The following is a 27,132-nucleotide window of genomic DNA, read 5'->3' on the forward strand; positions in this document are numbered from 1 at the left end:
TTTTGGCTTGCTTTCTTCTCTTTCTTTCTTTCTTTTCTACCTTCCTTTCTTCCCTTCTCTCACTCACTCTTCTTTCCTTCTTTCTTTCCTTCTTTCTCTCTTTCTTTCCTTTCTTTCTTTCCTTCTTTCTTTCTATCTCTCCCTCTTTCTATCTCGCTCTTTCTCTCTCTTTTGCTTTCCTTCTTACTTTCATTCTTTTCTGTTTCTTCCCTTGCTATCTTTCCTTTCTTTCTTTGTCTCTCTCTCTTTCTCTTTCTTCCTTCCTTCCTTCCTTTCTTCCTTCCTCTCTATCTCTCTATCACTCTTTCTTTCTTTCCTTCCTTCTTTCTTTCTCTCTTTGTTTTCTTTCTTTCTTTCCTTCTTTCTCTCTCTCTCTCTTTCTCGCTCTTTCTCTCTTTCTTTCCTTCTTTTCTTTTTCTTCCCTTGCTATCTTTGTTTTCTTTCTTTCTCTTTTCTTTTCTTTCCTTCTTTCTTTCTTTCTCCTATCTCTCTGTCTCTTTCTTTCTCTTTCTTTATTTCATTCTTTCCTTTTCTCTTGCTTTTCTTTCTTTCTCACTTTCTTCCTTTCTCTTCCTTTCTTTCTTTCTTTCTTTCTTTGTTTCATGCTTTCTTCGGTCTTTGCCTCTTTCTTCCTTTCTTTCTTTCCTTCTTACTTTCATTCTTTTCTTTTTCTTCCCTTACTATCTTTCCCTTGTTTCTTTCTCTCTCTTTCTTTCTCTCTCTCTCTTTCTCTCTCACTCTTTCTCTCTTTCTTTCTTTCTCTCTTTCTTTCTCTCTTTCTTTCTTTCTTTCTTTCTTTCTTTCTTTCTTTCTTTCTCTCTTTCTTTCTTTCTTTCTTTCTTTCTTTCTTTCTTTCTTTCTTTCTTTCTTTCTTTCTTTCTTTCTTTCTTTCTTTCTTTCTTTCTTTCTTTCTTTCCTACTTGGTTTCTTTCTTTCTTTCCTTTTTCTTCCAGACGGAGTCTCACTCTGTCACCCAACCTGGAGTGCAGTGGCAAGATCTGCGCCCACTGCAAGCTCCGCCTCCCGGGTTCACGCCATTCTCCTGCCTCAGCCTCCTGAGTAGCTGGGATTACAGGCATGCACCACCACACCTGGCTAATTTTGTATTTTTAGTAGAGACGGGGCTTCTCCATGTTGGTTAGCTTGGTCTTGGTCTGGAACTCCCAACTTCAGGCGATCCACCCACTTTCCCAAAGTGCTAGGATACCCAAAGTGCTAGGATTACAGGCGTGAGTCACCAGCGCCCGGTCAGACTAGGGGTATAGTTTTAGGCTTCTGCTTGGCTTTCCTTTTCTGTGATGAATTTCACCTCACAGTCTTAGGATATGGTGAGGAGTTTTAGGCATCGATCTTCATATGGGATATTATTCTACAGTTTTCTCTTGTAAAATCTTTGTCTTGCTTTGGTATCAGGGCAATTGTAGCCTCATAGAATGAGTTAGGGAATACTCCCTCCTCTTCAAGGTTTTGGCAGGATTAACAAGGATTACTATTCGTTCTCTAAATATTTGATAGAGAAGTCAAGTCCAAGGCTTTTTTTTTTTTTTTTTTTTTTTTTTTTGGCAGGAGATATTGGGTTACTGATTCAGTCTCCTTACTAGTTACTAGTCTATTCAGATTTTCACTTTCTTTGTGATTTAGTCTTGGTAGGGTTCATGTTCCTAGGAATTTATCCATTTCATCCAAGTTATCCAATATGTTGGTGTACAATTGTTCTTAGCACTCTCTTACAATCCTATTCATTTATTTCTTTGAGACAGGATCTCATCTGTCACCTAGGCTAGAGTGCAGTGGTGTGATCTAGGCTCATTACAACCTCCACCTCCCAGGTTCAAGCGATCCTCCTACCTCAGCCTCCTCAGTAGCTGGGACAACAGGCTTTTGCCATCAAGATGGGCTGAATTTTCTTCTTTCTTTCTTTCTTTCTTTAATTTATTTTTTTCTTTCCTTTTTATCTTTTTTTTTTTTTTTTTTTTTTTTTTTTGTAAAGACCGGGTTTGACCATATCTCCCAGGCTGGTCTTGAACTCCTGAGCTAAAGTGATTCACCTGCCTGAACCTCCCGAGTAGCTGGGATTACAGGGGCCTACCACCACACCCGGCTAATTTTTTTTGTATTTTTAGTAGAGATGGTTTCACCATGTTGGCCAGGTTAGTCTTGAACTCCTAACCTCAAGTGATCTGCATGCCTCGGCCTCCCAAAGTGCTGGGATTATAGGTGTGAGCCACTTCACCCTGCCAATCGTTTTCATTTTGACTGGATCCAATAGTAATGTCCCCACTTCCATTTCTGATTTTCGTAATTTGAGTATTCTCTCTTTTTTTCTTAGTCACTCCATAAAGTTTGTCAATTTGATCTTTTAAAAAACCAACTTTCAGTTTTGTTGATTTTCTCCATTTTTGTATTTTCTGTTTTATTTATTTCTGAATTAATCTTTCTTTCTTTCCTTCCTAGGGTTTAATTTGTTCTTTTCTAGTGCCTAAATTGTAAATTTAGATTGCTAATTTGAGGTCCTTTGGGTGTTTTTTGTTTTGTTTTCTTTTGAGAGGGAGTCTCGCTCTTGTTGCCCAGGCTGGAGTGCAATGGTGCGATCTCGGCTCACTGCAACCTCTGCCTCCCAGGTTTAAGCAATTCTCTTGCTTCAGCCTCCCAAGTCGCTGGGATTACAGGCGCCTGCCACCACAACCGGCTAATTTTGTATTTTCAGCAGAGACAGGGTTTCTCCCTGTTGTTCAGGCTAGTCTCGAACTCCTGACCTCAGGTGATTGGCTCACCTCAGCCTCCCAAAGTGCTGGGATTACAGGCATTAACCGCGACGCCTGGCTTTCTTTAGGTTTTTTTCATGTAAGCATTTCACACTATAAATTTCCCTGTTAGCACTGCTTTCACTGCATCCCAAAGTTTGGCTATGCTGTGTTTTCATTTTCATTCATTTCTGAGTACAGCTGAGCCTTGAACAACATGGGTTTGAACTGCAAGGGTGCACTTATACAGGAATTGTTTTCAATAAGTACAGTAGGTCCTCTGATTTCATTAATTCTGCATCTGTAACCAAAGGCAGATTGAAAATACAGTCTTCACAGAGCGCAAACCCTGAGGATACAGCGGCCTAACTTTTTTAATGCCCAGGTTTTACAGGGCCAACTGCAAGACTTGACTCTGTGTGGATTTTGGCCTACTTACGGGGTCCTGGAACCAATCCCCTGTGGATACTGACACCCAACTGTATTTTCTGATTTCTCTTGTGGTTTCTTCTTTAACCCATTGGTTGTTTAAGCAAATATCTGAATCTCTTCAAATACCTGAGACTGGATAATTTATTAAAAAGAGACATTTATTTCTCTCAGTTCTCAAGGCTGGGGTGTCCAAGGTCAAGTCATCAGCCCATTCAGTGTCTAAGGAGGGCCCAGTCTCTCCTTCCAAGATGACACAACGTTGCTTCATCTTTCAGAGGGGAAGAACATTGTGTCCCCACACGGAGGAGACGGAGGGAATGAACCCACTCAAGTCCTTTTCTAAGGGCTCTAATTTCATCCATAAGGACTTCTACCCTCATGAGATAATCGCCTCCTAAAGAATCCACCTTTTTACCCTTTTTTTTTTTTTCTTTTTCTTTTTTTTGTTTGAGACAGGGTCTCATTCTATTGCCCCTACGGCAGTGCAGTAGCCTGTAGCCTGATCATGGCTCACTGCAGCCTTGACCTCCCAGGCTCAACCAGTCCTCCTGCTTCAGCCTCCTGAGTAGCTGGGACTACAGGCCTGCACCACCACGCCCACCGAATTTGGTGTTTTTTCTAGAGACAAGTTTTGCCATTTTGCCCTGGCTGGTCTTGAACTCCTGGGCTCGAACAATCTGACTGCCTTTCCCTTCCAAAGTGCTGGGATGACAGCGTTAGCCACCACCCCAGGCCAGTGCCCACCTCTTAATACTATCATATTGGCAAATAAATTTCAGCATATAAATTTTGGGGGACATTCAGACCATAGCAGTGTGTTCTGTACTTTCCAAAAAGAAAACAGGTCAGTTTATCAGTTTTCCTTGTGTTATTGATTTTTAACTCGATTTTGTTGTGGTCAGAGAAGACATTTGATAATACGCTGTTCGCCCTTCGCCAGCCTCGACGACTCTGGGTGAGGGGGCAAGAGGGGCCCTCGCAGGATTCCTGAGCGGCCAGGGATCCCAAAGAATACCTGCGCGACAGGGCGGAGGACCCGACGGGGTCCCAGGATCGTGGGCTGTGGGCCCTGACGCCTCGGAGCACTCCCTGTTCCGAGCGGGCCCGACGTGGTGGAAGCTCGGGAGCTCGGCAGCCGGGAGAGGCAGCAGGCGAAGAGGCTCCGGGATCCCGATCCGAGCACGACGACCCCGGGCTGGCGGTGCGGGCTGGAAGCCGGCGGGCATGGCTGGGCCGGGCTCTTGGGGCAGCCAGGCGCCTCTGCCGGCGTCTACGGCCATACCACCCTGAACGCGCCCGATCTCGTCTGATCTCGGAAGCTAAGCAGGGTCGGGCCTGGTTAGTACTTGGATGGGAGACCGCCTGGGAATACCGGGTGCTGTAGGCTTTATGGCTTGCTTTCTTCTCTTTCTTTCTTTCTTTTCTACCTTCCTTTCTTCCCTTCTCTCACTCACTCTTCTTTCCTTTCTCTTTCCTTCTTTCTCTCTTTCTTTCCTTTCTTTCTTTCCTTCTTTCTTTCTATCTCTCCCTCTTTCTATCTCGCTCTTTCTCTCTCTTTTGCTTTCCTTCTTACTTTCATTCTTTTCTGTTTCTTCCCTTGCTATCTTTCCTTTCTTTCTTTGTCTCTCTCTCTTTCTTTCTTTCGTTCTGCTGTCTTTCCTTCTTTCTTTCTTTCTACCTCTCTATCTTTCTTTCTATCCTTCCTCCTTTCTTTCCTTCTTTCTTTCTCTCTCCCTCTCTCTTGCTTGCTCTTTCTTTCTTTCCTTCTTTCTTTCATTCTTTTCTTTTCTTCCCTTGCTATCTTCCTTTTCTTTCTTCTCGTTCTTTCTTCTTTCTTGCTTTCCTTCTTTCTTTCTCCTATCTCTCTGTCTCTTTCTTTCTCTCTCTTTCTCTTTCTTTATTTCGTTCTTTCCTTCTTTCTTGCTTTTCTTTCTCACTTTCTTTTCTTCCTTTCTCTTTCTTTCTTTCTTTCTTTCTTTCCTTCCTTCCTTCCTTCCTTCCTTCCTTCCTTCCTTCCTTCCTTCCTTCCTTCTTTCTTTCTTTCCTTCCTTCTTTCTTTCTTTCCTTCTTTCTTTCTGTCTTTCCTTTTTCTTCCAGACGGAGTCTCGCTGTCACCCAGCCTGGAGTGCAGTGGCAAGATCTCGGCTCACTGCAAGCTCCGCCTCCCGGGTTCACGCCATTCTCCTGCCTCAGCCTCCCAAACAGCTGGGACTACAGGCGCCCGCCACCACGCCCGGCTCATGTTTTGTCGTTTTAGTGGAGACGGGGTTTCACCGTGTTAGCCAGGCTGGTCTGGATCTCCTGACGTCGTGATCCACCCGCCTCGGCCTCCCAAAGTGCTGGGACTACAGGCGTGATCCACCGCGCCCGGCCTGCTGTAGGCTTTTGTGGCTTCCCCTCTCCCTCCCTTGCCCCTACTATCGCCATGCTTCCCAACCTCCCCGGACTCTGCTCCCCCCTTGTCGCCCGCCTACACCCCCGCCGCAGCCGGGGACCTCCTCCTGGGGATCCGCCACCAAAGCACCACCGGGCAGCAGCATCCCACCGCTTCCGCCTCGCCGCCGCCCGGCCAGGAGCCCGGCTCCAGCCCTGGAGGGCAGGAGGCCGGACCCCAAAGGCGCAGGCGCGGGTTCCCTGCCGTTCCCGGCGCCTTCCCGCTCCCGGAACGCACAGGCGATTCAATCCATTCACCGGGCGGGCGCCGCCGCAACCTTCCAAACCGGGGGAAGGGGCGGGCAGGGCCAGCGGGTGCCACAGACGCCAGCCGAGACCTCCGCTCCAGAACGCAGGGGCTGCTTTATCCGGGGGAAGGACATTGCTTCGCCAGCAACCAGGAAAACAGTCCCTGTGCACCCGGATTCCCATTGCCACCAACTTCGTGTAAACTCCAGTCCCGAGGACACGCCAGAGACCCAGGCCTCGGGCCCCGTGGGCACGCCCGGTGCCACGGCTCCCGCCAAAAGGGCGGGCGCACTCTGCAAATCAAGGGGCCCACCGCACCGCACCAAGAGCACAGGGAGGTGCCAACACAGGAAGGAGCCTACGAAACCCACCCCCAAAGCAAGCAATTAATCCGAGACAAAACCCGTCTCAGCGCTCCGTTGCTCCTCTCGCATGGACGGCCTGGCCACCCTGTTCTGGCCCAGCCCAAGCCCCCTCCACCCTATCCCGGCCTGCTCAAAAGGGCCCTGCCTACGGGAGCAGGGCGCTCCCTCTCCAAGGCTCTATCGCTCTCGCTCTCTAGCTCCCTGCCCCTCTCTCTTCTGGGTTTGCCCCTGCACCTCGCGCTATTTCTGTCGCCTTTCCTCTGTCTCTCCCTCTCTGTCTGTCTTTCTCGCTCTCTCTGTCCCTCTCTCTATCTCTGCCTCTCTGTCTCTTTCCCTCTCCACCTCCCCTGTCTCTCTCGATCGCTGTCTCTCTCCCTCCCTCGGTTTCAATCTCTCCATCTATCTCTTCCTTGCTCTCCTTCAAGCCGTTTCTGTGTGCACGTGTGTGTGTGTGCGTGTGTGTGTGTGTGTGTGTGTGTGTGTGTGTCTGTGTGTGAGCGCGCGCGCGTGTGTGGGTTCCCGCGCGCGAGCGCCCGGGTGTGTCTGTGTGTGGGGCTGTGGATTTGCTGCTGGTGGTGGTGGGGTGTTTCTGGGTTTCTCTCAGCCCCTCTCGCCGGGGATCAGGCTGCCGGCTCTAGTGCCAGCCCGGGGCAAAGCAGGGCCATCCCCCAACACCCCAGCCCCCACGCCCTCTTGCCCACCGGCCGGGTCTTGGTCGGGACAAGCGACCGTGGTGGGGGCGTTGTGAGAAAAAGGCCAGGCGCGGCTGGGCCGGCTGTTCGCCCTTGGCCAGCCCTGACGCCTCTGGGGGGGTGGGCCAAGAGGGGGCCTCGCAGGAGCTCCCCAGCGGCCAGGGATCCAAAAGAATACCTCCACGACAGGGCGGAGGACCCGCCGGGGTCCCAGGATCGTGGGCCCTGGGCCCAGACGCCTCGGAGCACTCCCTGTTCCGAGCGGGCCCGACGTGGTGGAAGCTCGGGAGCTCGGCAGCCGGGGGAAGGCCGCGGGCGAGCGGCTCGGGGGTCCCGATCCGAGCCCGGCGACCCCGGGCTGGCGGTGCGGGCTGGAAGCCGGCGGGCATGGCTGGGCCGGGCTCTTGGGGCAGCCAGGCGCCTCTGCCGGCGTCTACGGCCATACCACCCTGAACGCGCCCGATCTCGTCTGATCTCGGAAGCTAAGCAGGGTCGGGCCTGGTTAGTACTTGGATGGGAGACCGCCTGGGAATACCGGGTGCTGTAGGCTTTTTGGCTTGCTTTCTTCTCTTTCTTTCTTTCTTTTCTACCTTCCTTTCTTCCCTTCTCTCACTCACTCTTCTTTCCTTCTTTCTTTCCTTCTTTCTCTCTTTCTTTCCTTTCTTTCTTTCCTTCTTTCTTTCTATCTCTCCCTCTTTCTATCTCGCTCTTTCTCTCTCTTTTGCTTTCCTTCTTACTTTCATTCTTTTCTGTTTCTTCCCTTGCTATCTTTCCTTTCTTTCTTTGTCTCTCTCTCTTTCTCTTTCTTCCTTCCTTCCTTCCTTTCTTCCTTCCTCTCTATCTCTCTATCACTCTTTCTTTCTTTCCTTCCTTCTTTCTTTCTCTCTTTGTTTTCTTTCTTTCTTTCCTTCTTTCTCTCTCTCTCTCTTTCTCGCTCTTTCTCTCTTTCTTTCCTTCTTTTCTTTTTCTTCCCTTGCTATCTTTGTTTTCTTTCTTTCTCTTTTCTTTTCTTTCCTTCTTTCTTTCTTTCTCCTATCTCTCTGTCTCTTTCTTTCTCTTTCTTTATTTCATTCTTTCCTTTTCTCTTGCTTTTCTTTCTTTCTCACTTTCTTCCTTTCTCTTCCTTTCTTTCTTTCTTTCTTTCTTTGTTTCATGCTTTCTTCGGTCTTTGCCTCTTTCTTCCTTTCTTTCTTTCCTTCTTACTTTCATTCTTTTCTTTTTCTTCCCTTACTATCTTTCCCTTGTTTCTTTCTCTCTCTTTCTTTCTCTCTCTCTCTCTTTCTCTCTCACTCTTTCTCTCTTTCTTTCTCTCTTTCTTTCTCTCTTTCTTTCTTTCTTTCTTTCTTTCTTTCTTTCTTTCTTTCTTTCTTTCTCTCTCTCTCTCTTTCTTTCTTTCTTTCTTTCTTTCTTTCTTTCTTTCTTTCTTTCTTTCTTTCCTACTTGGTTTCTTTCTTTCTTTCCTTTTTCTTCCAGACGGAGTCTCACTCTGTCACCCAACCTGGAGTGCAGTGGCAAGATCTGGGCCCACTGCAAGCTCCGCCTCCCGGGTTCACGCCATTCTCCTGCCTCAGCCTCCTGAGTAGCTGGGATTACAGGCATGCACCACCACACCTGGCTAATTTTGTATTTTTAGTAGAGACGGGGCTTCTCCATGTTGGTTAGCTTGGTCTTGGTCTGGAACTCCCAACTTCAGGCGATCCACCCACTTTCCCAAAGTGCTAGGATACCCAAAGTGCTAGGATTACAGGCGTGAGTCACCAGCGCCCGGTCAGACTAGGGGTATAGTTTTAGGCTTCTGCTTGGCTTTCCTTTTCTGTGATGAATTTCACCTCACAGTCTTAGGATATGGTGAGGAGTTTTAGGCATCGATCTTCATATGGGATATTATTCTACAGTTTTCTCTTGTAAAATCTTTGTCTTGCTTTGGTATCAGGGCAATTGTAGCCTCATAGAATGAGTTAGGGAATACTCCCTCCTCTTCAAGGTTTTGGCAGGATTAACAAGGATTACTATTCGTTCTCTAAATATTTGATAGAGAAGTCAAGTCCAAGGCTTTTTTTTTTTTTTTTTTTTTTTTTTTGGCAGGAGATATTGGGTTACTGATTCAGTCTCCTTACTAGTTACTAGTCTATTCAGATTTTCACTTTCTTTGTGATTTAGTCTTGGTAGGGTTCATGTTCCTAGGAATTTATCCATTTCATCCAAGTTATCCAATATGTTGGTGTACAATTGTTCTTAGCACTCTCTTACAATCCTATTCATTTATTTCTTTGAGACAGGATCTCATCTGTCACCTAGGCTAGAGTGCAGTGGTGTGATCTAGGCTCATTACAACCTCCACCTCCCAGGTTCAAGCGATCCTCCTACCTCAGCCTCCTCAGTAGCTGGGACAACAGGCTTTTGCCATCAAGATGGGCTGAATTTTCTTCTTTCTTTCTTTCTTTCTTTAATTTATTTTTTTCTTTCCTTTTTATCTTTTTTTTTTTTTTTTTTTTTTTTTTTGTAAAGACCGGGTTTGACCATATCTCCCAGGCTGGTCTTGAACTCCTGAGCTAAAGTGATTCACCTGCCTGAACCTCCCGAGTAGCTGGGATTACAGGGGCCTACCACCACACCCGGCTAATTTTTTTTGTATTTTTAGTAGAGATGGTTTCACCATGTTGGCCAGGTTAGTCTTGAACTCCTAACCTCAAGTGATCTGCATGCCTCGGCCTCCCAAAGTGCTGGGATTATAGGTGTGAGCCACTTCACCCTGCCAATCGTTTTCATTTTGACTGGATCCAATAGTAATGTCCCCACTTCCATTTCTGATTTTCGTAATTTGAGTATTCTCTCTTTTTTTCTTAGTCACTCCATAAAGTTTGTCAATTTGATCTTTTAAAAAACCAACTTTCAGTTTTGTTGATTTTCTCCATTTTTGTATTTTCTGTTTTATTTATTTCTGAATTAATCTTTCTTTCTTTCCTTCCTAGGGTTTAATTTGTTCTTTTCTAGTGCCTAAATTGTAAATTTAGATTGCTAATTTGAGGTCCTTTGGGTGTTTTTTGTTTTGTTTTCTTTTGAGAGGGAGTCTCGCTCTTGTTGCCCAGGCTGGAGTGCAATGGTGCGATCTCGGCTCACTGCAACCTCTGCCTCCCAGGTTTAAGCAATTCTCTTGCTTCAGCCTCCCAAGTCGCTGGGATTACAGGCGCCTGCCACCACAACCGGCTAATTTTGTATTTTCAGCAGAGACAGGGTTTCTCCCTGTTGTTCAGGCTAGTCTCGAACTCCTGACCTCAGGTGATTGGCTCACCTCAGCCTCCCAAAGTGCTGGGATTACAGGCATTAACCGCGACGCCTGGCTTTCTTTAGGTTTTTTTCATGTAAGCATTTCACACTATAAATTTCCCTGTTAGCACTGCTTTCACTGCATCCCAAAGTTTGGCTATGCTGTGTTTTCATTTTCATTCATTTCTGAGTACAGCTGAGCCTTGAACAACATGGGTTTGAACTGCAAGAGTGCACTTATACAGGAATTGTTTTCAATAAGTACAGTAGGTCCTCTGATTTCATTAATTCTGCATCTGTAACCAAAGGCAGATTGAAAATACAGTCTTCACAGAGCGCAAACCCTGAGGATACAGCGGCCTAACTTTTTTAATGCCCAGGTTTTACAGGGCCAACTGCAAGACTTGACTCTGTGTGGATTTTGGCCTACTTACGGGGTCCTGGAACCAATCCCCTGTGGATACTGACACCCAACTGTATTTTCTGATTTCTCTTGTGGTTTCTTCTTTAACCCATTGGTTGTTTAAGCAAATATCTGAATCTCTTCAAATACCTGAGACTGGATAATTTATTAAAAAGAGACATTTATTTCTCTCAGTTCTCAAGGCTGGGGTGTCCAAGGTCAAGTCATCAGCCCATTCAGTGTCTAAGGAGGGCCCAGTCTCTCCTTCCAAGATGACACAACGTTGCTTCATCTTTCAGAGGGGAAGAACATTGTGTCCCCACACGGAGGAGACGGAGGGAATGAACCCACTCAAGTCCTTTTCTAAGGGCTCTAATTTCATCCATAAGGACTTCTACCCTCATGAGATAATCGCCTCCTAAAGAATCCACCTTTTTACCCTTTTTTTTTTTTTCTTTTTCTTTTTTTTGTTTGAGACAGGGTCTCATTCTATTGCCCCTACGGCAGTGCAGTAGCCTGTAGCCTGATCATGGCTCACTGCAGCCTTGACCTCCCAGGCTCAACCAGTCCTCCTGCTTCAGCCTCCTGAGTAGCTGGGACTACAGGCCTGCACCACCACGCCCACCGAATTTGGTGTTTTTTCTAGAGACAAGTTTTGCCATTTTGCCCTGGCTGGTCTTGAACTCCTGGGCTCGAACAATCTGACTGCCTTTCCCTTCCAAAGTGCTGGGATGACAGCGTTAGCCACCACCCCAGGCCAGTGCCCACCTCTTAATACTATCATATTGGCAAATAAATTTCAGCATATAAATTTTGGGGGACATTCAGACCATAGCAGTGTGTTCTGTACTTTCCAAAAAGAAAACAGGTCAGTTTATCAGTTTTCCTTGTGTTATTGATTTTTAACTCGATTTTGTTGTGGTCAGAGAAGACATTTGATAATACGCTGTTCGCCCTTCGCCAGCCTCGACGACTCTGGGTGAGGGGGCAAGAGGGGCCCTCGCAGGATTCCTGAGCGGCCAGGGATCCCAAAGAATACCTGCGCGACAGGGCGGAGGACCCGACGGGGTCCCAGGATCGTGGGCTGTGGGCCCTGACGCCTCGGAGCACTCCCTGTTCCGAGCGGGCCCGACGTGGTGGAAGCTCGGGAGCTCGGCAGCCGGGAGAGGCAGCAGGCGAAGAGGCTCCGGGATCCCGATCCGAGCACGACGACCCCGGGCTGGCGGTGCGGGCTGGAAGCCGGCGGGCATGGCTGGGCCGGGCTCTTGGGGCAGCCAGGCGCCTCTGCCGGCGTCTACGGCCATACCACCCTGAACGCGCCCGATCTCGTCTGATCTCGGAAGCTAAGCAGGGTCGGGCCTGGTTAGTACTTGGATGGGAGACCGCCTGGGAATACCGGGTGCTGTAGGCTTTTTGGCTTGCTTTCTTCTCTTTCTTTCTTTCTTTTCTACCTTCCTTTCTTCCCTTCTCTCACTCACTCTTCTTTCCTTCTTTCTTTCCTTCTTTCTCTCTTTCTTTCCTTTCTTTCTTTCCTTCTTTCTTTCTATCTCTCCCTCTTTCTATCTCGCTCTTTCTCTCTCTTTTGCTTTCCTTCTTACTTTCATTCTTTTCTGTTTCTTCCCTTGCTATCTTTCCTTTCTTTCTTTGTCTCTCTCTCTTTCTCTTTCTTCCTTCCTTCCTTCCTTTCTTCCTTCCTCTCTATCTCTCTATCACTCTTTCTTTCTTTCCTTCCTTCTTTCTTTCTCTCTTTGTTTTCTTTCTTTCTTTCCTTCTTTCTCTCTCTCTCTCTTTCTCGCTCTTTCTCTCTTTCTTTCCTTCTTTTCTTTTTCTTCCCTTGCTATCTTTGTTTTCTTTCTTTCTCTTTTCTTTTCTTTCCTTCTTTCTTTCTTTCTCCTATCTCTCTGTCTCTTTCTTTCTCTTTCTTTATTTCATTCTTTCCTTTTCTCTTGCTTTTCTTTCTTTCTCACTTTCTTCCTTTCTCTTCCTTTCTTTCTTTCTTTCTTTCTTTGTTTCATGCTTTCTTCGGTCTTTGCCTCTTTCTTCCTTTCTTTCTTTCCTTCTTACTTTCATTCTTTTCTTTTTCTTCCCTTACTATCTTTCCCTTGTTTCTTTCTCTCTCTTTCTTTCTCTCTCTCTCTCTTTCTCTCTCACTCTTTCTCTCTTTCTTTCTTTCTCTCTTTCTTTCTCTCTTTCTTTCTTTCTTTCTTTCTTTCTTTCTTTCTTTCTTTCTTTCTTTCTTTCTTTCTTTCTTTCTTTCTTTCTTTCCTACTTGGTTTCTTTCTTTCTTTCCTTTTTCTTCCAGACGGAGTCTCACTCTGTCACCCAACCTGGAGTGCAGTGGCAAGATCTGGGCCCACTGCAAGCTCCGCCTCCCGGGTTCACGCCATTCTCCTGCCTCAGCCTCCTGAGTAGCTGGGATTACAGGCATGCACCACCACACCTGGCTAATTTTGTATTTTTAGTAGAGACGGGGCTTCTCCATGTTGGTTAGCTTGGTCTTGGTCTGGAACTCCCAACTTCAGGCGATCCACCCACTTTCCCAAAGTGCTAGGATACCCAAAGTGCTAGGATTACAGGCGTGAGTCACCAGCGCCCGGTCAGACTAGGGGTATAGTTTTAGGCTTCTGCTTGGCTTTCCTTTTCTGTGATGAATTTCACCTCACAGTCTTAGGATATGGTGAGGAGTTTTAGGCATCGATCTTCATATGGGATATTATTCTACAGTTTTCTCTTGTAAAATCTTTGTCTTGCTTTGGTATCAGGGCAATTGTAGCCTCATAGAATGAGTTAGGGAATACTCCCTCCTCTTCAAGGTTTTGGCAGGATTAACAAGGATTACTATTCGTTCTCTAAATATTTGATAGAGAAGTCAAGTCCAAGGCTTTTTTTTTTTTTTTTTTTTTTTTTTTTTGGCAGGAGATATTGGGTTACTGATTCAGTCTCCTTACTAGTTACTAGTCTATTCAGATTTTCACTTTCTTTGTGATTTAGTCTTGGTAGGGTTCATGTTCCTAGGAATTTATCCATTTCATCCAAGTTATCCAATATGTTGGTGTACAATTGTTCTTAGCACTCTCTTACAATCCTATTCATTTATTTCTTTGAGACAGGATCTCATCTGTCACCTAGGCTAGAGTGCAGTGGTGTGATCTAGGCTCATTACAACCTCCACCTCCCAGGTTCAAGCGATCCTCCTACCTCAGCCTCCTCAGTAGCTGGGACAACAGGCTTTTGCCATCAAGATGGGCTGAATTTTCTTCTTTCTTTCTTTCTTTCTTTAATTTATTTTTTTCTTTCCTTTTTATCTTTTTTTTTTTTTTTTTGTAAAGACCGGGTTTGACCATATCTCCCAGGCTGGTCTTGAACTCCTGAGCTAAAGTGATTCACCTGCCTGAACCTCCCGAGTAGCTGGGATTACAGGGGCCTACCACCACACCCGGCTAATTTTTTTTGTATTTTTAGTAGAGATGGTTTCACCATGTTGGCCAGGTTAGTCTTGAACTCCTAACCTCAAGTGATCTGCATGCCTCGGCCTCCCAAAGTGCTGGGATTATAGGTGTGAGCCACTTCACCCTGCCAATCGTTTTCATTTTGACTGGATCCAATAGTAATGTCCCCACTTCCATTTCTGATTTTCGTAATTTGAGTATTCTCTCTTTTTTTCTTAGTCACTCCATAAAGTTTGTCAATTTGATCTTTTAAAAAACCAACTTTCAGTTTTGTTGATTTTCTCCATTTTTGTATTTTCTGTTTTATTTATTTCTGAATTAATCTTTCTTTCTTTCCTTCCTAGGGTTTAATTTGTTCTTTTCTAGTGCCTAAATTGTAAATTTAGATTGCTAATTTGAGGTCCTTTGGGTGTTTTTTGTTTTGTTTTCTTTTGAGAGGGAGTCTCGCTCTTGTTGCCCAGGCTGGAGTGCAATGGTGCGATCTCGGCTCACTGCAACCTCTGCCTCCCAGGTTTAAGCAATTCTCTTGCTTCAGCCTCCCAAGTCGCTGGGATTACAGGCGCCTGCCACCACAACCGGCTAATTTTGTATTTTCAGCAGAGACAGGGTTTCTCCCTGTTGTTCAGGCTAGTCTCGAACTCCTGACCTCAGGTGATTGGCTCACCTCAGCCTCCCAAAGTGCTGGGATTACAGGCATTAACCGCGACGCCTGGCTTTCTTTAGGTTTTTTTCATGTAAGCATTTCACACTATAAATTTCCCTGTTAGCACTGCTTTCACTGCATCCCAAAGTTTGGCTATGCTGTGTTTTCATTTTCATTCATTTCTGAGTACAGCTGAGCCTTGAACAACATGGGTTTGAACTGCAAGGGTGCACTTATACAGGAATTGTTTTCAATAAGTACAGTAGGTCCTCTGATTTCATTAATTCTGCATCTGTAACCAAAGGCAGATTGAAAATACAGTCTTCACAGAGCGCAAACCCTGAGGATACAGCGGCCTAACTTTTTTAATGCCCAGGTTTTACAGGGCCAACTGCAAGACTTGACTCTGTGTGGATTTTGGCCTACTTACGGGGTCCTGGAACCAATCCCCTGTGGATACTGACACCCAACTGTATTTTCTGATTTCTCTTGTGGTTTCTTCTTTAACCCATTGGTTGTTTAAGCAAATATCTGAATCTCTTCAAATACCTGAGACTGGATAATTTATTAAAAAGAGACATTTATTTCTCTCAGTTCTCAAGGCTGGGGTGTCCAAGGTCAAGTCATCAGCCCATTCAGTGTCTAAGGAGGGCCCAGTCTCTCCTTCCAAGATGACACAACGTTGCTTCATCTTTCAGAGGGGAAGAACATTGTGTCCCCACACGGAGGAGACGGAGGGAATGAACCCACTCAAGTCCTTTTCTAAGGGCTCTAATTTCATCCATAAGGACTTCTACCCTCATGAGATAATCGCCTCCTAAAGAATCCACCTTTTTACCCTTTTTTTTTTTTCTTTTTCTTTTTTTTGTTTGAGACAGGGTCTCATTCTATTGCCCCTACGGCAGTGCAGTAGCCTGTAGCCTGATCATGGCTCACTGCAGCCTTGACCTCCCAGGCTCAACCAGTCCTCCTGCTTCAGCCTCCTGAGTAGCTGGGACTACAGGCCTGCACCACCACGCCCACCGAATTTGGTGTTTTTTCTAGAGACAAGTTTTGCCATTTTGCCCTGGCTGGTCTTGAACTCCTGGGCTCGAACAATCTGACTGCCTTTCCCTTCCAAAGTGCTGGGATGACAGCGTTAGCCACCACCCCAGGCCAGTGCCCACCTCTTAATACTATCATATTGGCAAATAAATTTCAGCATATAAATTTTGGGGGACATTCAGACCATAGCAGTGTGTTCTGTACTTTCCAAAAAGAAAACAGGTCAGTTTATCAGTTTTCCTTGTGTTATTGATTTTTAACTCGATTTTGTTGTGGTCAGAGAAGACATTTGATAATACGCTGTTCGCCCTTCGCCAGCCTCGACGACTCTGGGTGAGGGGGCAAGAGGGGCCCTCGCAGGATTCCTGAGCGGCCAGGGATCCCAAAGAATACCTGCGCGACAGGGCGGAGGACCCGACGGGGTCCCAGGATCGTGGGCTGTGGGCCCTGACGCCTCGGAGCACTCCCTGTTCCGAGCGGGCCCGACGTGGTGGAAGCTCGGGAGCTCGGCAGCCGGGAGAGGCAGCAGGCGAAGAGGCTCCGGGATCCCGATCCGAGCACGACGACCCCGGGCTGGCGGTGCGGGCTGGAAGCCGGCGGGCATGGCTGGGCCGGGCTCTTGGGGCAGCCAGGCGCCTCTGCCGGCGTCTACGGCCATACCACCCTGAACGCGCCCGATCTCGTCTGATCTCGGAAGCTAAGCAGGGTCGGGCCTGGTTAGTACTTGGATGGGAGACCGCCTGGGAATACCGGGTGCTGTAGGCTTTTTGGCTTGCTTTCTTCTCTTTCTTTCTTTCTTTTCTACCTTCCTTTCTTCCCTTCTCTCACTCACTCTTCTTTCTTTCTTTCTTTCCTTCTTTCTCTCTTTCTTTCCTTTCTTTCTTTCTTTCCTTCTTTCTTTCTATCTCTCCCTCTTTCTATCTCGCTCTTTCTCTCTCTTTTGCTTTCCTTCTTACTTTCATTCTTTTCTGTTTCTTCCCTTGCTATCTTTCCTTTCTTTCTTTGTCTCTCTCTCTTTCTTTCTTTCGTTCTGCTGTCTTTCCTTCTTTCTTTCTTTCTACCTCTCTATCTTTCTTTCTATCCTTCCTCCTTTCTTTCCTTCTTTCTTTCTCTCTCCCTCTCTCTTGCTTGCTCTTTCTTTCTTTCCTTCTTTCTTTCATTCTTTTCTTTTCTTCCCTTGCTATCTTCCTTTTCTTTCTTCTCGTTCTTTCTTCTTTCTTGCTTTCCTTCTTTCTTTCTCCTATCTCTCTGTCTCTTTCTTTCTCTCTCTTTCTCTTTCTTTATTTCGTTCTTTCCTTCTTTCTTGCTTTTCTTTCTCACTTTCTTTTCTTCCTTTCTCTTTCTTTCTTTCTTTCTTTCTTCTCTTTGCTCCTTTCTTTCTTTCCTTCCTTTCTTTCTTTCTTTCTTTCCTTCCTTCCTTCCTTCCTTCCTTCCTTCCTTCCTTCCTTCCTTCCTTCCTTCCTTCCTTCCTTCCTTCTTTCTTTCTTTCCTTCCTTCTTTCTTTCTTTCCTTCTTTCTTTCTGTCTTTCCTTTTTCTTCCAGACGGAGTCTCGCTGTCACCCAGCCTGGAGTGCAGTGGCAAGATCTCGGCTCACTGCAAGCTCCGCCTCCCGGGTTCACGCCATTCTCCTGCCTCAGCCTCCCAAACAGCTGGGACTACAGGCGCCCGCCACCACGCCCGGCTCATGTTTTGTCGTTTTAGTGGAGACGGGGTTTCACCGTGTTAGCCAGGCTGGTCTGGATCTCCTGACGTCGTGATCCACCCGCCTCGGCCTCCCAAAGTGCTGGGACTACAGGCGTGATCCACCGCGCCCGGCCTGCTGTAGGCTTTTGTGGCTTCCCCTCTCCCTCCCTTGCCCCTACTATCGCCATGCTTCCCAACCTCCCCGGACTCTGCTCCCCCCTTGTCGCCCGCCTACACCCCCGCCGCAGCCGGGGACCTCCTCCTGGGGATCCGCCACCAAAGCACCACCGGGCAGCAGCATCCCACCGCTTCCGCCTCGCCGCCGCCCGGCCAGGAGCCCGGCTCCAGCCCTGGAGGGCAGGAGGCCGGACCCCAAAGGCGCAGGCGCGGGTTCCCTGCCGTTCCCGGCGCCTTCCCGCTCCCGGAACGCACAGGCGATTCAATCCATTCACCGGGCGGGCGCCGCCGCAACCTTCCAAACCGGGGGAAGGGGCGGGCAGGGCCAGCGGGTGCCACAGACGCCAGCCGAGACCTCCGCTCCAGAACGCAGGGGCTGCTTTATCCGGGGGAAGGACATTGCTTCGCCAGCAACCAGGAAAACAGTCCCTGTGCACCCGGATTCCCATTGCCACCAACTTCGTGTAAACTCCAGTCCCGAGGACACGCCAGAGACCCAGGCCTCGGGCCCCGTGGGCACGCCCGGTGCCACGGCTCCCGCCAAAAGGGCGGGCGCACTCTGCAAATCAAGGGGCCCACCGCACCGCACCAAGAGCACAGGGAGGTGCCAACACAGGAAGGAGCCTACGAAACCCACCCCCAAAGCAAGCAATTAATCCAAGACAAAACCCGTCTCAGCGCTCCGTTGCTCCTCTCGCATGGACGGCCTGGCCACCCTGTTCTGGCCCAGCCCAAGCCCCCTCCACCCTATCCCGGCCTGCTCAAAAGGGCCCTGCCTACGGGAGCAGGGCGCTCCCTCTCCAAGGCTCTATCGCTCTCGCTCTCTAGCTCCCTGCCCCTCTCTCTTCTGGGTTTGCCCCTGCACCTCGCGCTATTTCTGTCGCCTTTCCTCTGTCTCTCCCTCTCTGTCTGTCTTTCTCGCTCTCTCTGTCCCTCTCTCTATCTCTGCCTCTCTGTCTCTTTCCCTCTCCACCTCCCCTGTCTCTCTCGATCGCTGTCTCTCTCCCTCCCTCGGTTTCAATCTCTCCATCTATCTCTTCCTTGCTCTCCTTCAAGCCGTTTCTGTGTGCACGTGTGTGTGTGTGTGTGTGTCTGTGTGTGAGCGCGCGCGCGTGTGTGGGTTCCCGCGCGCGAGCGCCCGGGTGTGTCTGTGTGTGGGGCTGTGGATTTGCTGCTGGTGGTGGTGGGGTGTTTCTGGGTTTCTCTCAGCCCCTCTCGCCGGGGATCAGGCTGCCGGCTCTAGTGCCAGCCCGGGGCAAAGCAGGGCCATCCCCCAACACCCCAGCCCCCACGCCCTCTTGCCCACCGGCCGGGTCTTGGTCGGGACAAGCGACCGTGGTGGGGGCGTTGTGAGAAAAAGGCCAGGCGCGGCTGGGCCGGCTGTTCGCCCTTGGCCAGCCCTGACGCCTCTGGGGGGGTGGGCCAAGAGGGGGCCTCGCAGGAGCTCCCCAGCGGCCAGGGATCCAAAAGAATACCTCCACGACAGGGCGGAGGACCCGCCGGGGTCCCAGGATCGTGGGCCCTGGGCCCAGACGCCTCGGAGCACTCCCTGTTCCGAGCGGGCCCGACGTGGTGGAAGCTCGGGAGCTCGGCAGCCGGGGGAAGGCCGCGGGCGAGCGGCTCGGGGGTCCCGATCCGAGCCCGGCGACCCCGGGCTGGCGGTGCGGGCTGGAAGCCGGCGGGCATGGCTGGGCCGGGCTCTTGGGGCAGCCAGGCGCCTCTGCCGGCGTCTACGGCCATACCACCCTGAACGCGCCCGATCTCGTCTGATCTCGGAAGCTGAGCAGGGTCGGGCCTGGTTAGTACTTGGATGGGAGACCGCCTGGGAATACCGGGTGCTGTAGGCTTTTTGGCTTGCTTTCTTCTCTTTCTTTCTTTCTTTTCTACCTTCCTTTCTTCCCTTCTCTCACTCACTCTTCTTTCCTTCTTTCTTTCCTTCTTTCTCTCTTTCTTTCCTTTCTTTCTTTCCTTCTTTCTTTCTATCTCTCCCTCTTTCTATCTCGCTCTTTCTCTCTCTTTTGCTTTCCTTCTTACTTTCATTCTTTTCTGTTTCTTCCCTTGCTATCTTTCCTTTCTTTCTTTGTCTCTCTCTCTTTCTCTTTCTTCCTTCCTTCCTTCCTTTCTTCCTTCCTCTCTATCTCTCTATCACTCTTTCTTTCTTTCCTTCCTTCTTTCTTTCTCTCTTTGTTTTCTTTCTTTCTTTCCTTCTTTCTCTCTCTCTCTCTTTCTCGCTCTTTCTCTCTTTCTTTCCTTCTTTTCTTTTTCTTCCCTTGCTATCTTTGTTTTCTTTCTTTCTCTTTTCTTTTCTTTCCTTCTTTCTTTCTTTCTCCTATCTCTCTGTCTCTTTCTTTCTCTTTCTTTATTTCATTCTTTCCTTTTCTCTTGCTTTTCTTTCTTTCTCACTTTCTTCCTTTCTCTTTCTTTCTTTCTTTCTTTGTTTCATGCTTTCTTCGGTCTTTGCCTCTTTCTTCCTTTCTTTCTTTCCTTCTTACTTTCATTCTTTTCTTTTTCTTCCCTTACTATCTTTCCCTTCTTTCTTTCTCTCTCTTTCTTTCTCTCTCTCTCTCTTTCTCTCTTTCTTTCTTTCTCTCTTTCTTTCTCTCTTTCTTTCTTTCTTTCTTTCTTTCTTTCTTTCTTTCTTTCTTTCTTTCTTTCTTTCTTTCTTTCTTTCTTTCTTTCTTTCTTTCTTTCCTACTTGGTTTCTTTCTTTCTTTCCTTTTTCTTCCAGACGGAGTCTCACTCTGTCACCCAACCTGGAGTGCAGTGGCAAGATCTGGGCCCACTGCAAGCTCCGCCTCCCGGGTTCACGCCATTCTCCTGCCTCAGCCTCCTGAGTAGCTGGGATTACAGGCATGCACCACCACACCTGGCTAATTTTGTATTTTTAGTAGAGACGGGGCTTCTCCATGTTGGTTAGCTTGGTCTTGGTCTGGAACTCCCAACTTCAGGCGATCCACCCACTTTCCCAAAGTGCTAGGATACCCAAAGTGCTAGGATTACAGGCGTGAGTCACCAGCGCCCGGTCAGACTAGGGGTATAGTTTTAGGCTTCTGCTTGGCTTTCCTTTTCTGTGATGAATTTCACCTCACAGTCTTAGGATATGGTGAGGAGTTTTAGGCATCGATCTTCATATGGGATATTATTCTACAGTTTTCTCTTGTAAAATCTTTGTCTTGCTTTGGTATCAGGGCAATTGTAGCCTCATAGAATGAGTTAGGGAATACTCCCTCCTCTTCAAGGTTTTGGCAGGATTAACAAGGATTACTATTCGTTCTCTAAATATTTGATAGAGAAGTCAAGTCCAAGGCTTTTTTTTTTTTTTTTTTTTTTTTTTTGGCAGGAGATATTGGGTTACTGATTCAGTCTCCTTACTAGTTACTAGTCTATTCAGATTTTCACTTTCTTTGTGATTTAGTCTTGGTAGGGTTCATGTTCCTAGGAATTTATCCATTTCATCCAAGTTATCCAATATGTTGGTGTACAATTGTTCTTAGCACTCTCTTACAATCCTATTCATTTATTTCTTTGAGACAGGATCTCATCTGTCACCTAGGCTAGAGTGCAGTGGTGTGATCTAGGCTCATTACAACCTCCACCTCCCAGGTTCAAGCGATCCTCCTACCTCAGCCTCCTCAGTAGCTGGGACAACAGGCTTTTGCCATCAAGATGGGCTGAATTTTCTTCTTTCTTTCTTTCTTTCTTTCTTTCTTTAATTTATTTTTTTCTTTCCTTTTTATCTTTTTTTTTTTTTTTTTTTTTTTTTGTAAAGACCGGGTTTGACCATATCTCCCAGGCTGGTCTTGAACTCCTGAGCTAAAGTGATTCACCTGCCTGAACCTCCCGAGTAGCTGGGATTACAGGGGCCTACCACCACACCCGGCTAATTTTTTTTGTATTTTTAGTAGAGATGATTTCACCATGTTGGCCAGGTTAGTCTTGAACTCCTAACCTCAAGTGATCTGCATGCCTCGGCCTCCCAAAGTGCTGGGATTATAGGTGTGAGCCACTTCACCCTGCCAATCGTTTTCATTTTGACTGGATCCAATAGTAATGTCCCCACTTCCATTTCTGATTTTCGTAATTTGAGTATTCTCTCTTTTTTTCTTAGTCACTCCATAAAGTTTGTCAATTTGATCTTTTAGAAAACCAACTTTCAGTTTTGTTGATTTTCTCCATTTTTGTATTTTCTGTTTTATTTATTTCTGAATTAATCTTTCTTTCTTTCCTTCCTAGGGTTTAATTTGTTCTTTTCTAGTGCCTAAATTGTAAATTTAGATTGCTAATTTGAGGTCCTTTGGGTGTTTTTTGTTTTGTTTTCTTTTGAGAGGGAGTCTCGCTCTTGTTGCCCAGGCTGGAGTGCAATGGTGCGATCTCGGCTCACTGCAACCTCTGCCTCCCAGGTTTAAGCAATTCTCTTGCTTCAGCCTCCCAAGTCGCTGGGATTACAGGCGCCTGCCACCACAACCGGCTAATTTTGTATTTTCAGCAGAGACAGGGTTTCTCCCTGTTGTTCAGGCTAGTCTCGAACTCCTGACCTCAGGTGATTGGCTCACCTCAGCCTCCCAAAGTGCTGGGATTACAGGCATTAACCGCGACGCCTGGCTTTCTTTAGGTTTTTTTCATGTAAGCATTTCACACTATAAATTTCCCTGTTAGCACTGCTTTCACTGCATCCCAAAGTTTGGCTATGCTGTGTTTTCATTTTCATTCATTTCTGAGTACAGCTGAGCCTTGAACAACATGGGTTTGAACTGCAAGGGTGCACTTATACAGGAATTGTTTTCAATAAGTACAGTAGGTCCTCTGATTTCATTAATTCTGCATCTGTAACCAAAGGCAGATTGAAAATACAGTCTTCACAGAGCGCAAACCCTGAGGATACAGCGGCCTAACTTTTTTAATGCCCAGGTTTTACAGGGCCAACTGCAAGACTTGACTCTGTGTGGATTTTGGCCTACTTACGGGGTCCTGGAACCAATCCCCTGTGGATACTGACACCCAACTGTATTTTCTGATTTCTCTTGTGGTTTCTTCTTTAACCCATTGGTTGTTTAAGCAAATATCTGAATCTCTTCAAATACCTGAGACTGGATAATTTATTAAAAAGAGACATTTATTTCTCTCAGTTCTCAAGGCTGGGGTGTCCAAGGTCAAGTCATCAGCCCATTCAGTGTCTAAGGAGGGCCCAGTCTCTCCTTCCAAGATGACACAACGTTGCTTCATCTTTCAGAGGGGAAGAACATTGTGTCCCCACACGGAGGAGACGGAGGGAATGAACCCACTCAAGTCCTTTTCTAAGGGCTCTAATTTCATCCATAAGGACTTCTACCCTCATGAGATAATCGCCTCCTAAAGAATCCACCTTTTTACCCTTTTTTTTTTTTTCTTTTTCTTTTTTTTGTTTGAGACAGGGTCTCATTCTATTGCCCCTACGGCAGTGCAGTAGCCTGTAGCCTGATCATGGCTCACTGCAGCCTTGACCTCCCAGGCTCAACCAGTCCTCCTGCTTCAGCCTCCTGAGTAGCTGGGACTACAGGCCTGCACCACCACGCCCACCGAATTTGGTGTTTTTTCTAGAGACAAGTTTTGCCATTTTGCCCTGGCTGGTCTTGAACTCCTGGGCTCGAACAATCTGACTGCCTTTCCCTTCCAAAGTGCTGGGATGACAGCGTTAGCCACCACCCCAGGCCAGTGCCCACCTCTTAATACTATCATATTGGCAAATAAATTTCAGCATATAAATTTTGGGGGACATTCAGACCATAGCAGTGTGTTCTTTACTTTCCAAAAAGAAAACAGGTCAGTTTATCAGTTTTCCTTGTGTTATTGATTTTTAACTCGATTTTGTTGTGGTCAGAGAAGACATTTGATAATACGCTGTTCGCCCTTCGCCAGCCTCGACGACTCTGGGTGAGGGGGCAAGAGGGGCCCTCGCAGGATTCCTGAGCGGCCAGGGATCCCAAAGAATACCTGCGCGACAGGGCGGAGGACCCGACGGGGTCCCAGGATCGTGGGCTGTGGGCCCTGACGCCTCGGAGCACTCCCTGTTCCGAGCGGGCCCGACGTGGTGGAAGCTCGGGAGCTCGGCAGCCGGGAGAGGCAGCAGGCGAAGAGGCTCCGGGATCCCGATCCGAGCACGACGACCCCGGGCTGGCGGTGCGGGCTGGAAGCCGGCGGGCATGGCTGGGCCGGGCTCTTGGGGCAGCCAGGCGCCTCTGCCGGCGTCTACGGCCATACCACCCTGAACGCGCCCGATCTCGTCTGATCTCGGAAGCTGAGCAGGGTCGGGCCTGGTTAGTACTTGGATGGGAGACCGCCTGGGAATACCGGGTGCTGTAGGCTTTTTGGCTTGCTTTCTTCTCTTTCTTTCTTTCTTTTCTACCTTCCTTTCTTCCCTTCTCTCACTCACTCTTCTTTCCTTCTTTCTTTCCTTCTTTCTCTCTTTCTTTCCTTTCTTTCTTTCCTTCTTTCTTTCTATCTCTCCCTCTTTCTATCTCGCTCTTTCTCTCTCTTTTGCTTTCCTTCTTACTTTCATTCTTTTCTGTTTCTTCCCTTGCTATCTTTCCTTTCTTTCTTTGTCTCTCTCTCTTTCTTTCTTTCGTTCTGCTGTCTTTCCTTCTTTCTTTCTTTCTACCTCTCTATCTTTCTTTCTATCCTTCCTCCTTTCTTTCCTTCTTTCTTTCTCTCTCCCTCTCTCTTGCTTGCTCTTTCTTTCTTTCCTTCTTTCTTTCATTCTTTTCTTTTCTTCCCTTGCTATCTTCCTTTTCTTTCTTCTCGTTCTTTCTTCTTTCTTGCTTTCCTTCTTTCTTTCTTTCTCCTATCTCTCTGTCTCTTTCTTTCTCTCTCTTTCTCTTTCTTTATTTCGTTCTTTCCTTCTTTCTTGCTTTTCTTTCTCACTTTCTTTTCTTCCTTTCTCTTTCTTTCTTTCTTCTCTTTGCTCCTTTCTTTCTTTCCTTTCTTTCTTTCTTTCTTTCTTTCCTTCCTTCCTTCCTTCCTTCCTTCCTTCCTTCCTTCCTTCCTTCTTTCTTTCCTTCCTTCTTTCTTTCTTTCCTTCTTTCTGTCTTTCCTTTTTCTTCCAGACGGAGTCTCGCTGTCACCCAGCCTGGAGTGCAGTGGCAAGATCTCGGCTCACTGCAAGCTCCGCCTCCCGGGTTCACGCCATTCTCCTGCCTCAGCCTCCCGAACAGCTGGGACTACAGGCGCCCGCCACCACGCCCGGCTCATGTTTTGTCGTTTTAGTGGAGACGGGGTTTCACCGTGTTAGCCAGGCTGGTCTGGATCTCCTGACGTCGTGATCCACCCGCCTCGGCCTCCCAAAGTGCTGGGACTACAGGCGTGATCCACCGCGCCCGGCCTGCTGTAGGCTTTTGTGGCTTCCCCTCTCCCTCCCTTGCCCCTACTATCGCCATGCTTCCCAACCTCCCCGGACTCTGCTCCCCCCTTGTCGCCCGCCTACACCCCCGCCGCAGCCGGGGACCTCCTCCTGGGGGTCCGCCACCAAAGCACCACCGGGCAGCAGCATCCCACCGCTTCCGCCTCGCCGCCGCCCGGCCAGGAGCCCGGCTCCAGCCCTGGAGGGCAGGAGGCCGGACCCCAAAGGCGCAGGCGCGGGTTCCCTGCCGTTCCCGGCGCCTTCCCGCTCCCGGAACGCACAGGCGATTCAATCCATTCACCGGGCGGGCGCCGCCGCAACCTTCCAAACCGGGGGAAGGGGCGGGCAGGGCCAGCGGGTGCCACAGACGCCAGCCGAGACCTCCGCTCCAGAACGCAGGGGCTGCTTTATCCGGGGGAAGGACATTGCTTCGCCAGCAACCAGGAAAACAGTCCCTGTGCACCCGGATTCCCATTGCCACCAACTTCGTGTAAACTCCAGTCCCGAGGACACGCCAGAGACCCAGGCCTCGGGCCCCGTGGGCACGCCCGGTGCCACGGCTCCCGCCAAAAGGGCGGGCGCACTCTGCAAATCAAGGGGCCCACCGCACCGCACCAAGAGCACAGGGAGGTGCCAACACAGGAAGGAGCCTACGAAACCCACCCCCAAAGCAAGCAATTAATCCAAGACAAAACCCGTCTCAGCGCTCCGTTGCTCCTCTCGCATGGACGGCCTGGCCACCCTGTTCTGGCCCAGCCCAAGCCCCCTCCACCCTATCCCGGCCTGCTCAAAAGGGCCCTGCCTACGGGAGCAGGGCGCTCCCTCTCCAAGGCTCTATCGCTCTCGCTCTCTAGCTCCCTGCCCCTCTCTCTTCTGGGTTTGCCCCTGCACCTCGCGCTATTTCTGTCGCCTTTCCTCTGTCTCTCCCTCTCTGTCTGTCTTTCTCGCTCTCTCTGTCCCTCTCTCTATCTCTGCCTCTCTGTCTCTTTCCCTCTCCACCTCCCCTGTCTCTCTCGATCGCTGTCTCTCTCCCTCCCTCGGTTTCAATCTCTCCATCTATCTCTTCCTTGCTCTCCTTCAAGCCGTTTCTGTGTGCACGTGTGTGTGTGTGTGCGTGTGTGTGTGTGTGTGTGTGTGTGTGTGTGTCTGTGTGTGAGCGCGCGCGCGTGTGTGGGTTCCCGCGCGCGAGCGCCCGGGTGTGTCTGTGTGTGGGGCTGTGGATTTGCTGCTGGTGGTGGTGGGGTGTTTCTGGGTTTCTCTCAGCCCCTCTCGCCGGGGATCAGGCTGCCGGCTCTAGTGCCAGCCCGGGGCAAAGCAGGGCCATCCCCCAACACCCCAGCCCCCACGCCCTCTTGCCCACCGGCCGGGTCTTGGTCGGGACAAGCGACCGTGGTGGGGGCGTTGTGAGAAAAAGGCCAGGCGCGGCTGGGCCGGCTGTTCGCCCTTGGCCAGCCCTGACGCCTCTGGGGGGGTGGGCCAAGAGGGGGCCTCGCAGGAGCTCCCCAGCGGCCAGGGATCCAAAAGAATACCTCCACGACAGGGCGGAGGACCCGCCGGGGTCCCAGGATCGTGGGCCCTGGGCCCAGACGCCTCGGAGCACTCCCTGTTCCGAGCGGGCCCGACGTGGTGGAAGCTCGGGAGCTCGGCAGCCGGGGGAAGGCCGCGGGCGAGCGGCTCGGGGGTCCCGATCCGAGCCCGGCGACCCCGGGCTGGCGGTGCGGGCTGGAAGCCGGCGGGCATGGCTGGGCCGGGCTCTTGGGGCAGCCAGGCGCCTCTGCCGGCGTCTACGGCCATACCACCCTGAACGCGCCCGATCTCGTCTGATCTCGGAAGCTGAGCAGGGTCGGGCCTGGTTAGTACTTGGATGGGAGACCGCCTGGGAATACCGGGTGCTGTAGGCTTTTTGGCTTGCTTTCTTCTCTTTCTTTCTTTCTTTTCTACCTTCCTTTCTTCCCTTCTCTCACTCACTCTTCTTTCTTTCTTTCTTTCTTTCCTTCTTTCTCTCTTTCTTTCCTTTCTTTCTTTCCTTCTTTCTTTCTATCTCTCCCTCTTTCTATCTCGCTCTTTCTCTCTCTTTTGCTTTCCTTCTTACTTTCATTCTTTTCTGTTTCTTCCCTTGCTATCTTTCCTTTCTTTCTTTGTCTCTCTCTCTTTCTCTTTCTTCCTTCCTTCCTTCCT

At 48.8% G+C, this 27,132-nt stretch overlaps 7 non-coding genes across 7 annotated transcripts; all 7 read left to right on the plus strand.

Moving 5' to 3' along the window:
* Nucleotides 1-4,444: 4,444 nt before the first annotated feature.
* On the plus strand, nucleotides 4,445-4,563 carry LOC144338915 (5S ribosomal RNA). Its single transcript, XR_013413307.1, has one exon. It is a non-coding gene; the product is annotated as a 5S ribosomal RNA (ribosomal RNA).
* A 2,783-nt stretch (nucleotides 4,564-7,346) lies between these two features.
* LOC144338916 (5S ribosomal RNA) lies at nucleotides 7,347-7,465 on the plus strand. The gene has a single exon (XR_013413308.1). It is a non-coding gene; the product is annotated as a 5S ribosomal RNA (ribosomal RNA).
* A 4,412-nt stretch (nucleotides 7,466-11,877) lies between these two features.
* On the plus strand, nucleotides 11,878-11,996 carry LOC144338917 (5S ribosomal RNA). The gene has a single exon (XR_013413309.1). It is a non-coding gene; the product is annotated as a 5S ribosomal RNA (ribosomal RNA).
* A 4,371-nt stretch (nucleotides 11,997-16,367) lies between these two features.
* LOC114675638 (5S ribosomal RNA) lies at nucleotides 16,368-16,486 on the plus strand. The gene has a single exon (XR_003726545.2). It is a non-coding gene; the product is annotated as a 5S ribosomal RNA (ribosomal RNA).
* Nucleotides 16,487-19,310: 2,824 nt separating this feature from the next.
* On the plus strand, nucleotides 19,311-19,429 carry LOC144338927 (5S ribosomal RNA). Its single transcript, XR_013413319.1, has one exon. It is a non-coding gene; the product is annotated as a 5S ribosomal RNA (ribosomal RNA).
* Nucleotides 19,430-23,805: 4,376 nt separating this feature from the next.
* Nucleotides 23,806-23,924, plus strand: LOC114675642 (5S ribosomal RNA). Its single transcript, XR_003726547.2, has one exon. It is a non-coding gene; the product is annotated as a 5S ribosomal RNA (ribosomal RNA).
* A 2,812-nt stretch (nucleotides 23,925-26,736) lies between these two features.
* Nucleotides 26,737-26,855, plus strand: LOC114675859 (5S ribosomal RNA). The gene has a single exon (XR_003726702.2). It is a non-coding gene; the product is annotated as a 5S ribosomal RNA (ribosomal RNA).
* The last annotated feature ends 277 nt before the right edge of the window (nucleotides 26,856-27,132 follow it).

The sequence above is a fragment of the Macaca mulatta genome, chromosome 1 (assembly GCF_049350105.2).
Source record: "Macaca mulatta isolate MMU2019108-1 chromosome 1, T2T-MMU8v2.0, whole genome shotgun sequence".
In the NCBI taxonomy this organism is placed as follows: domain Eukaryota; kingdom Metazoa; phylum Chordata; class Mammalia; order Primates; family Cercopithecidae; genus Macaca; species Macaca mulatta.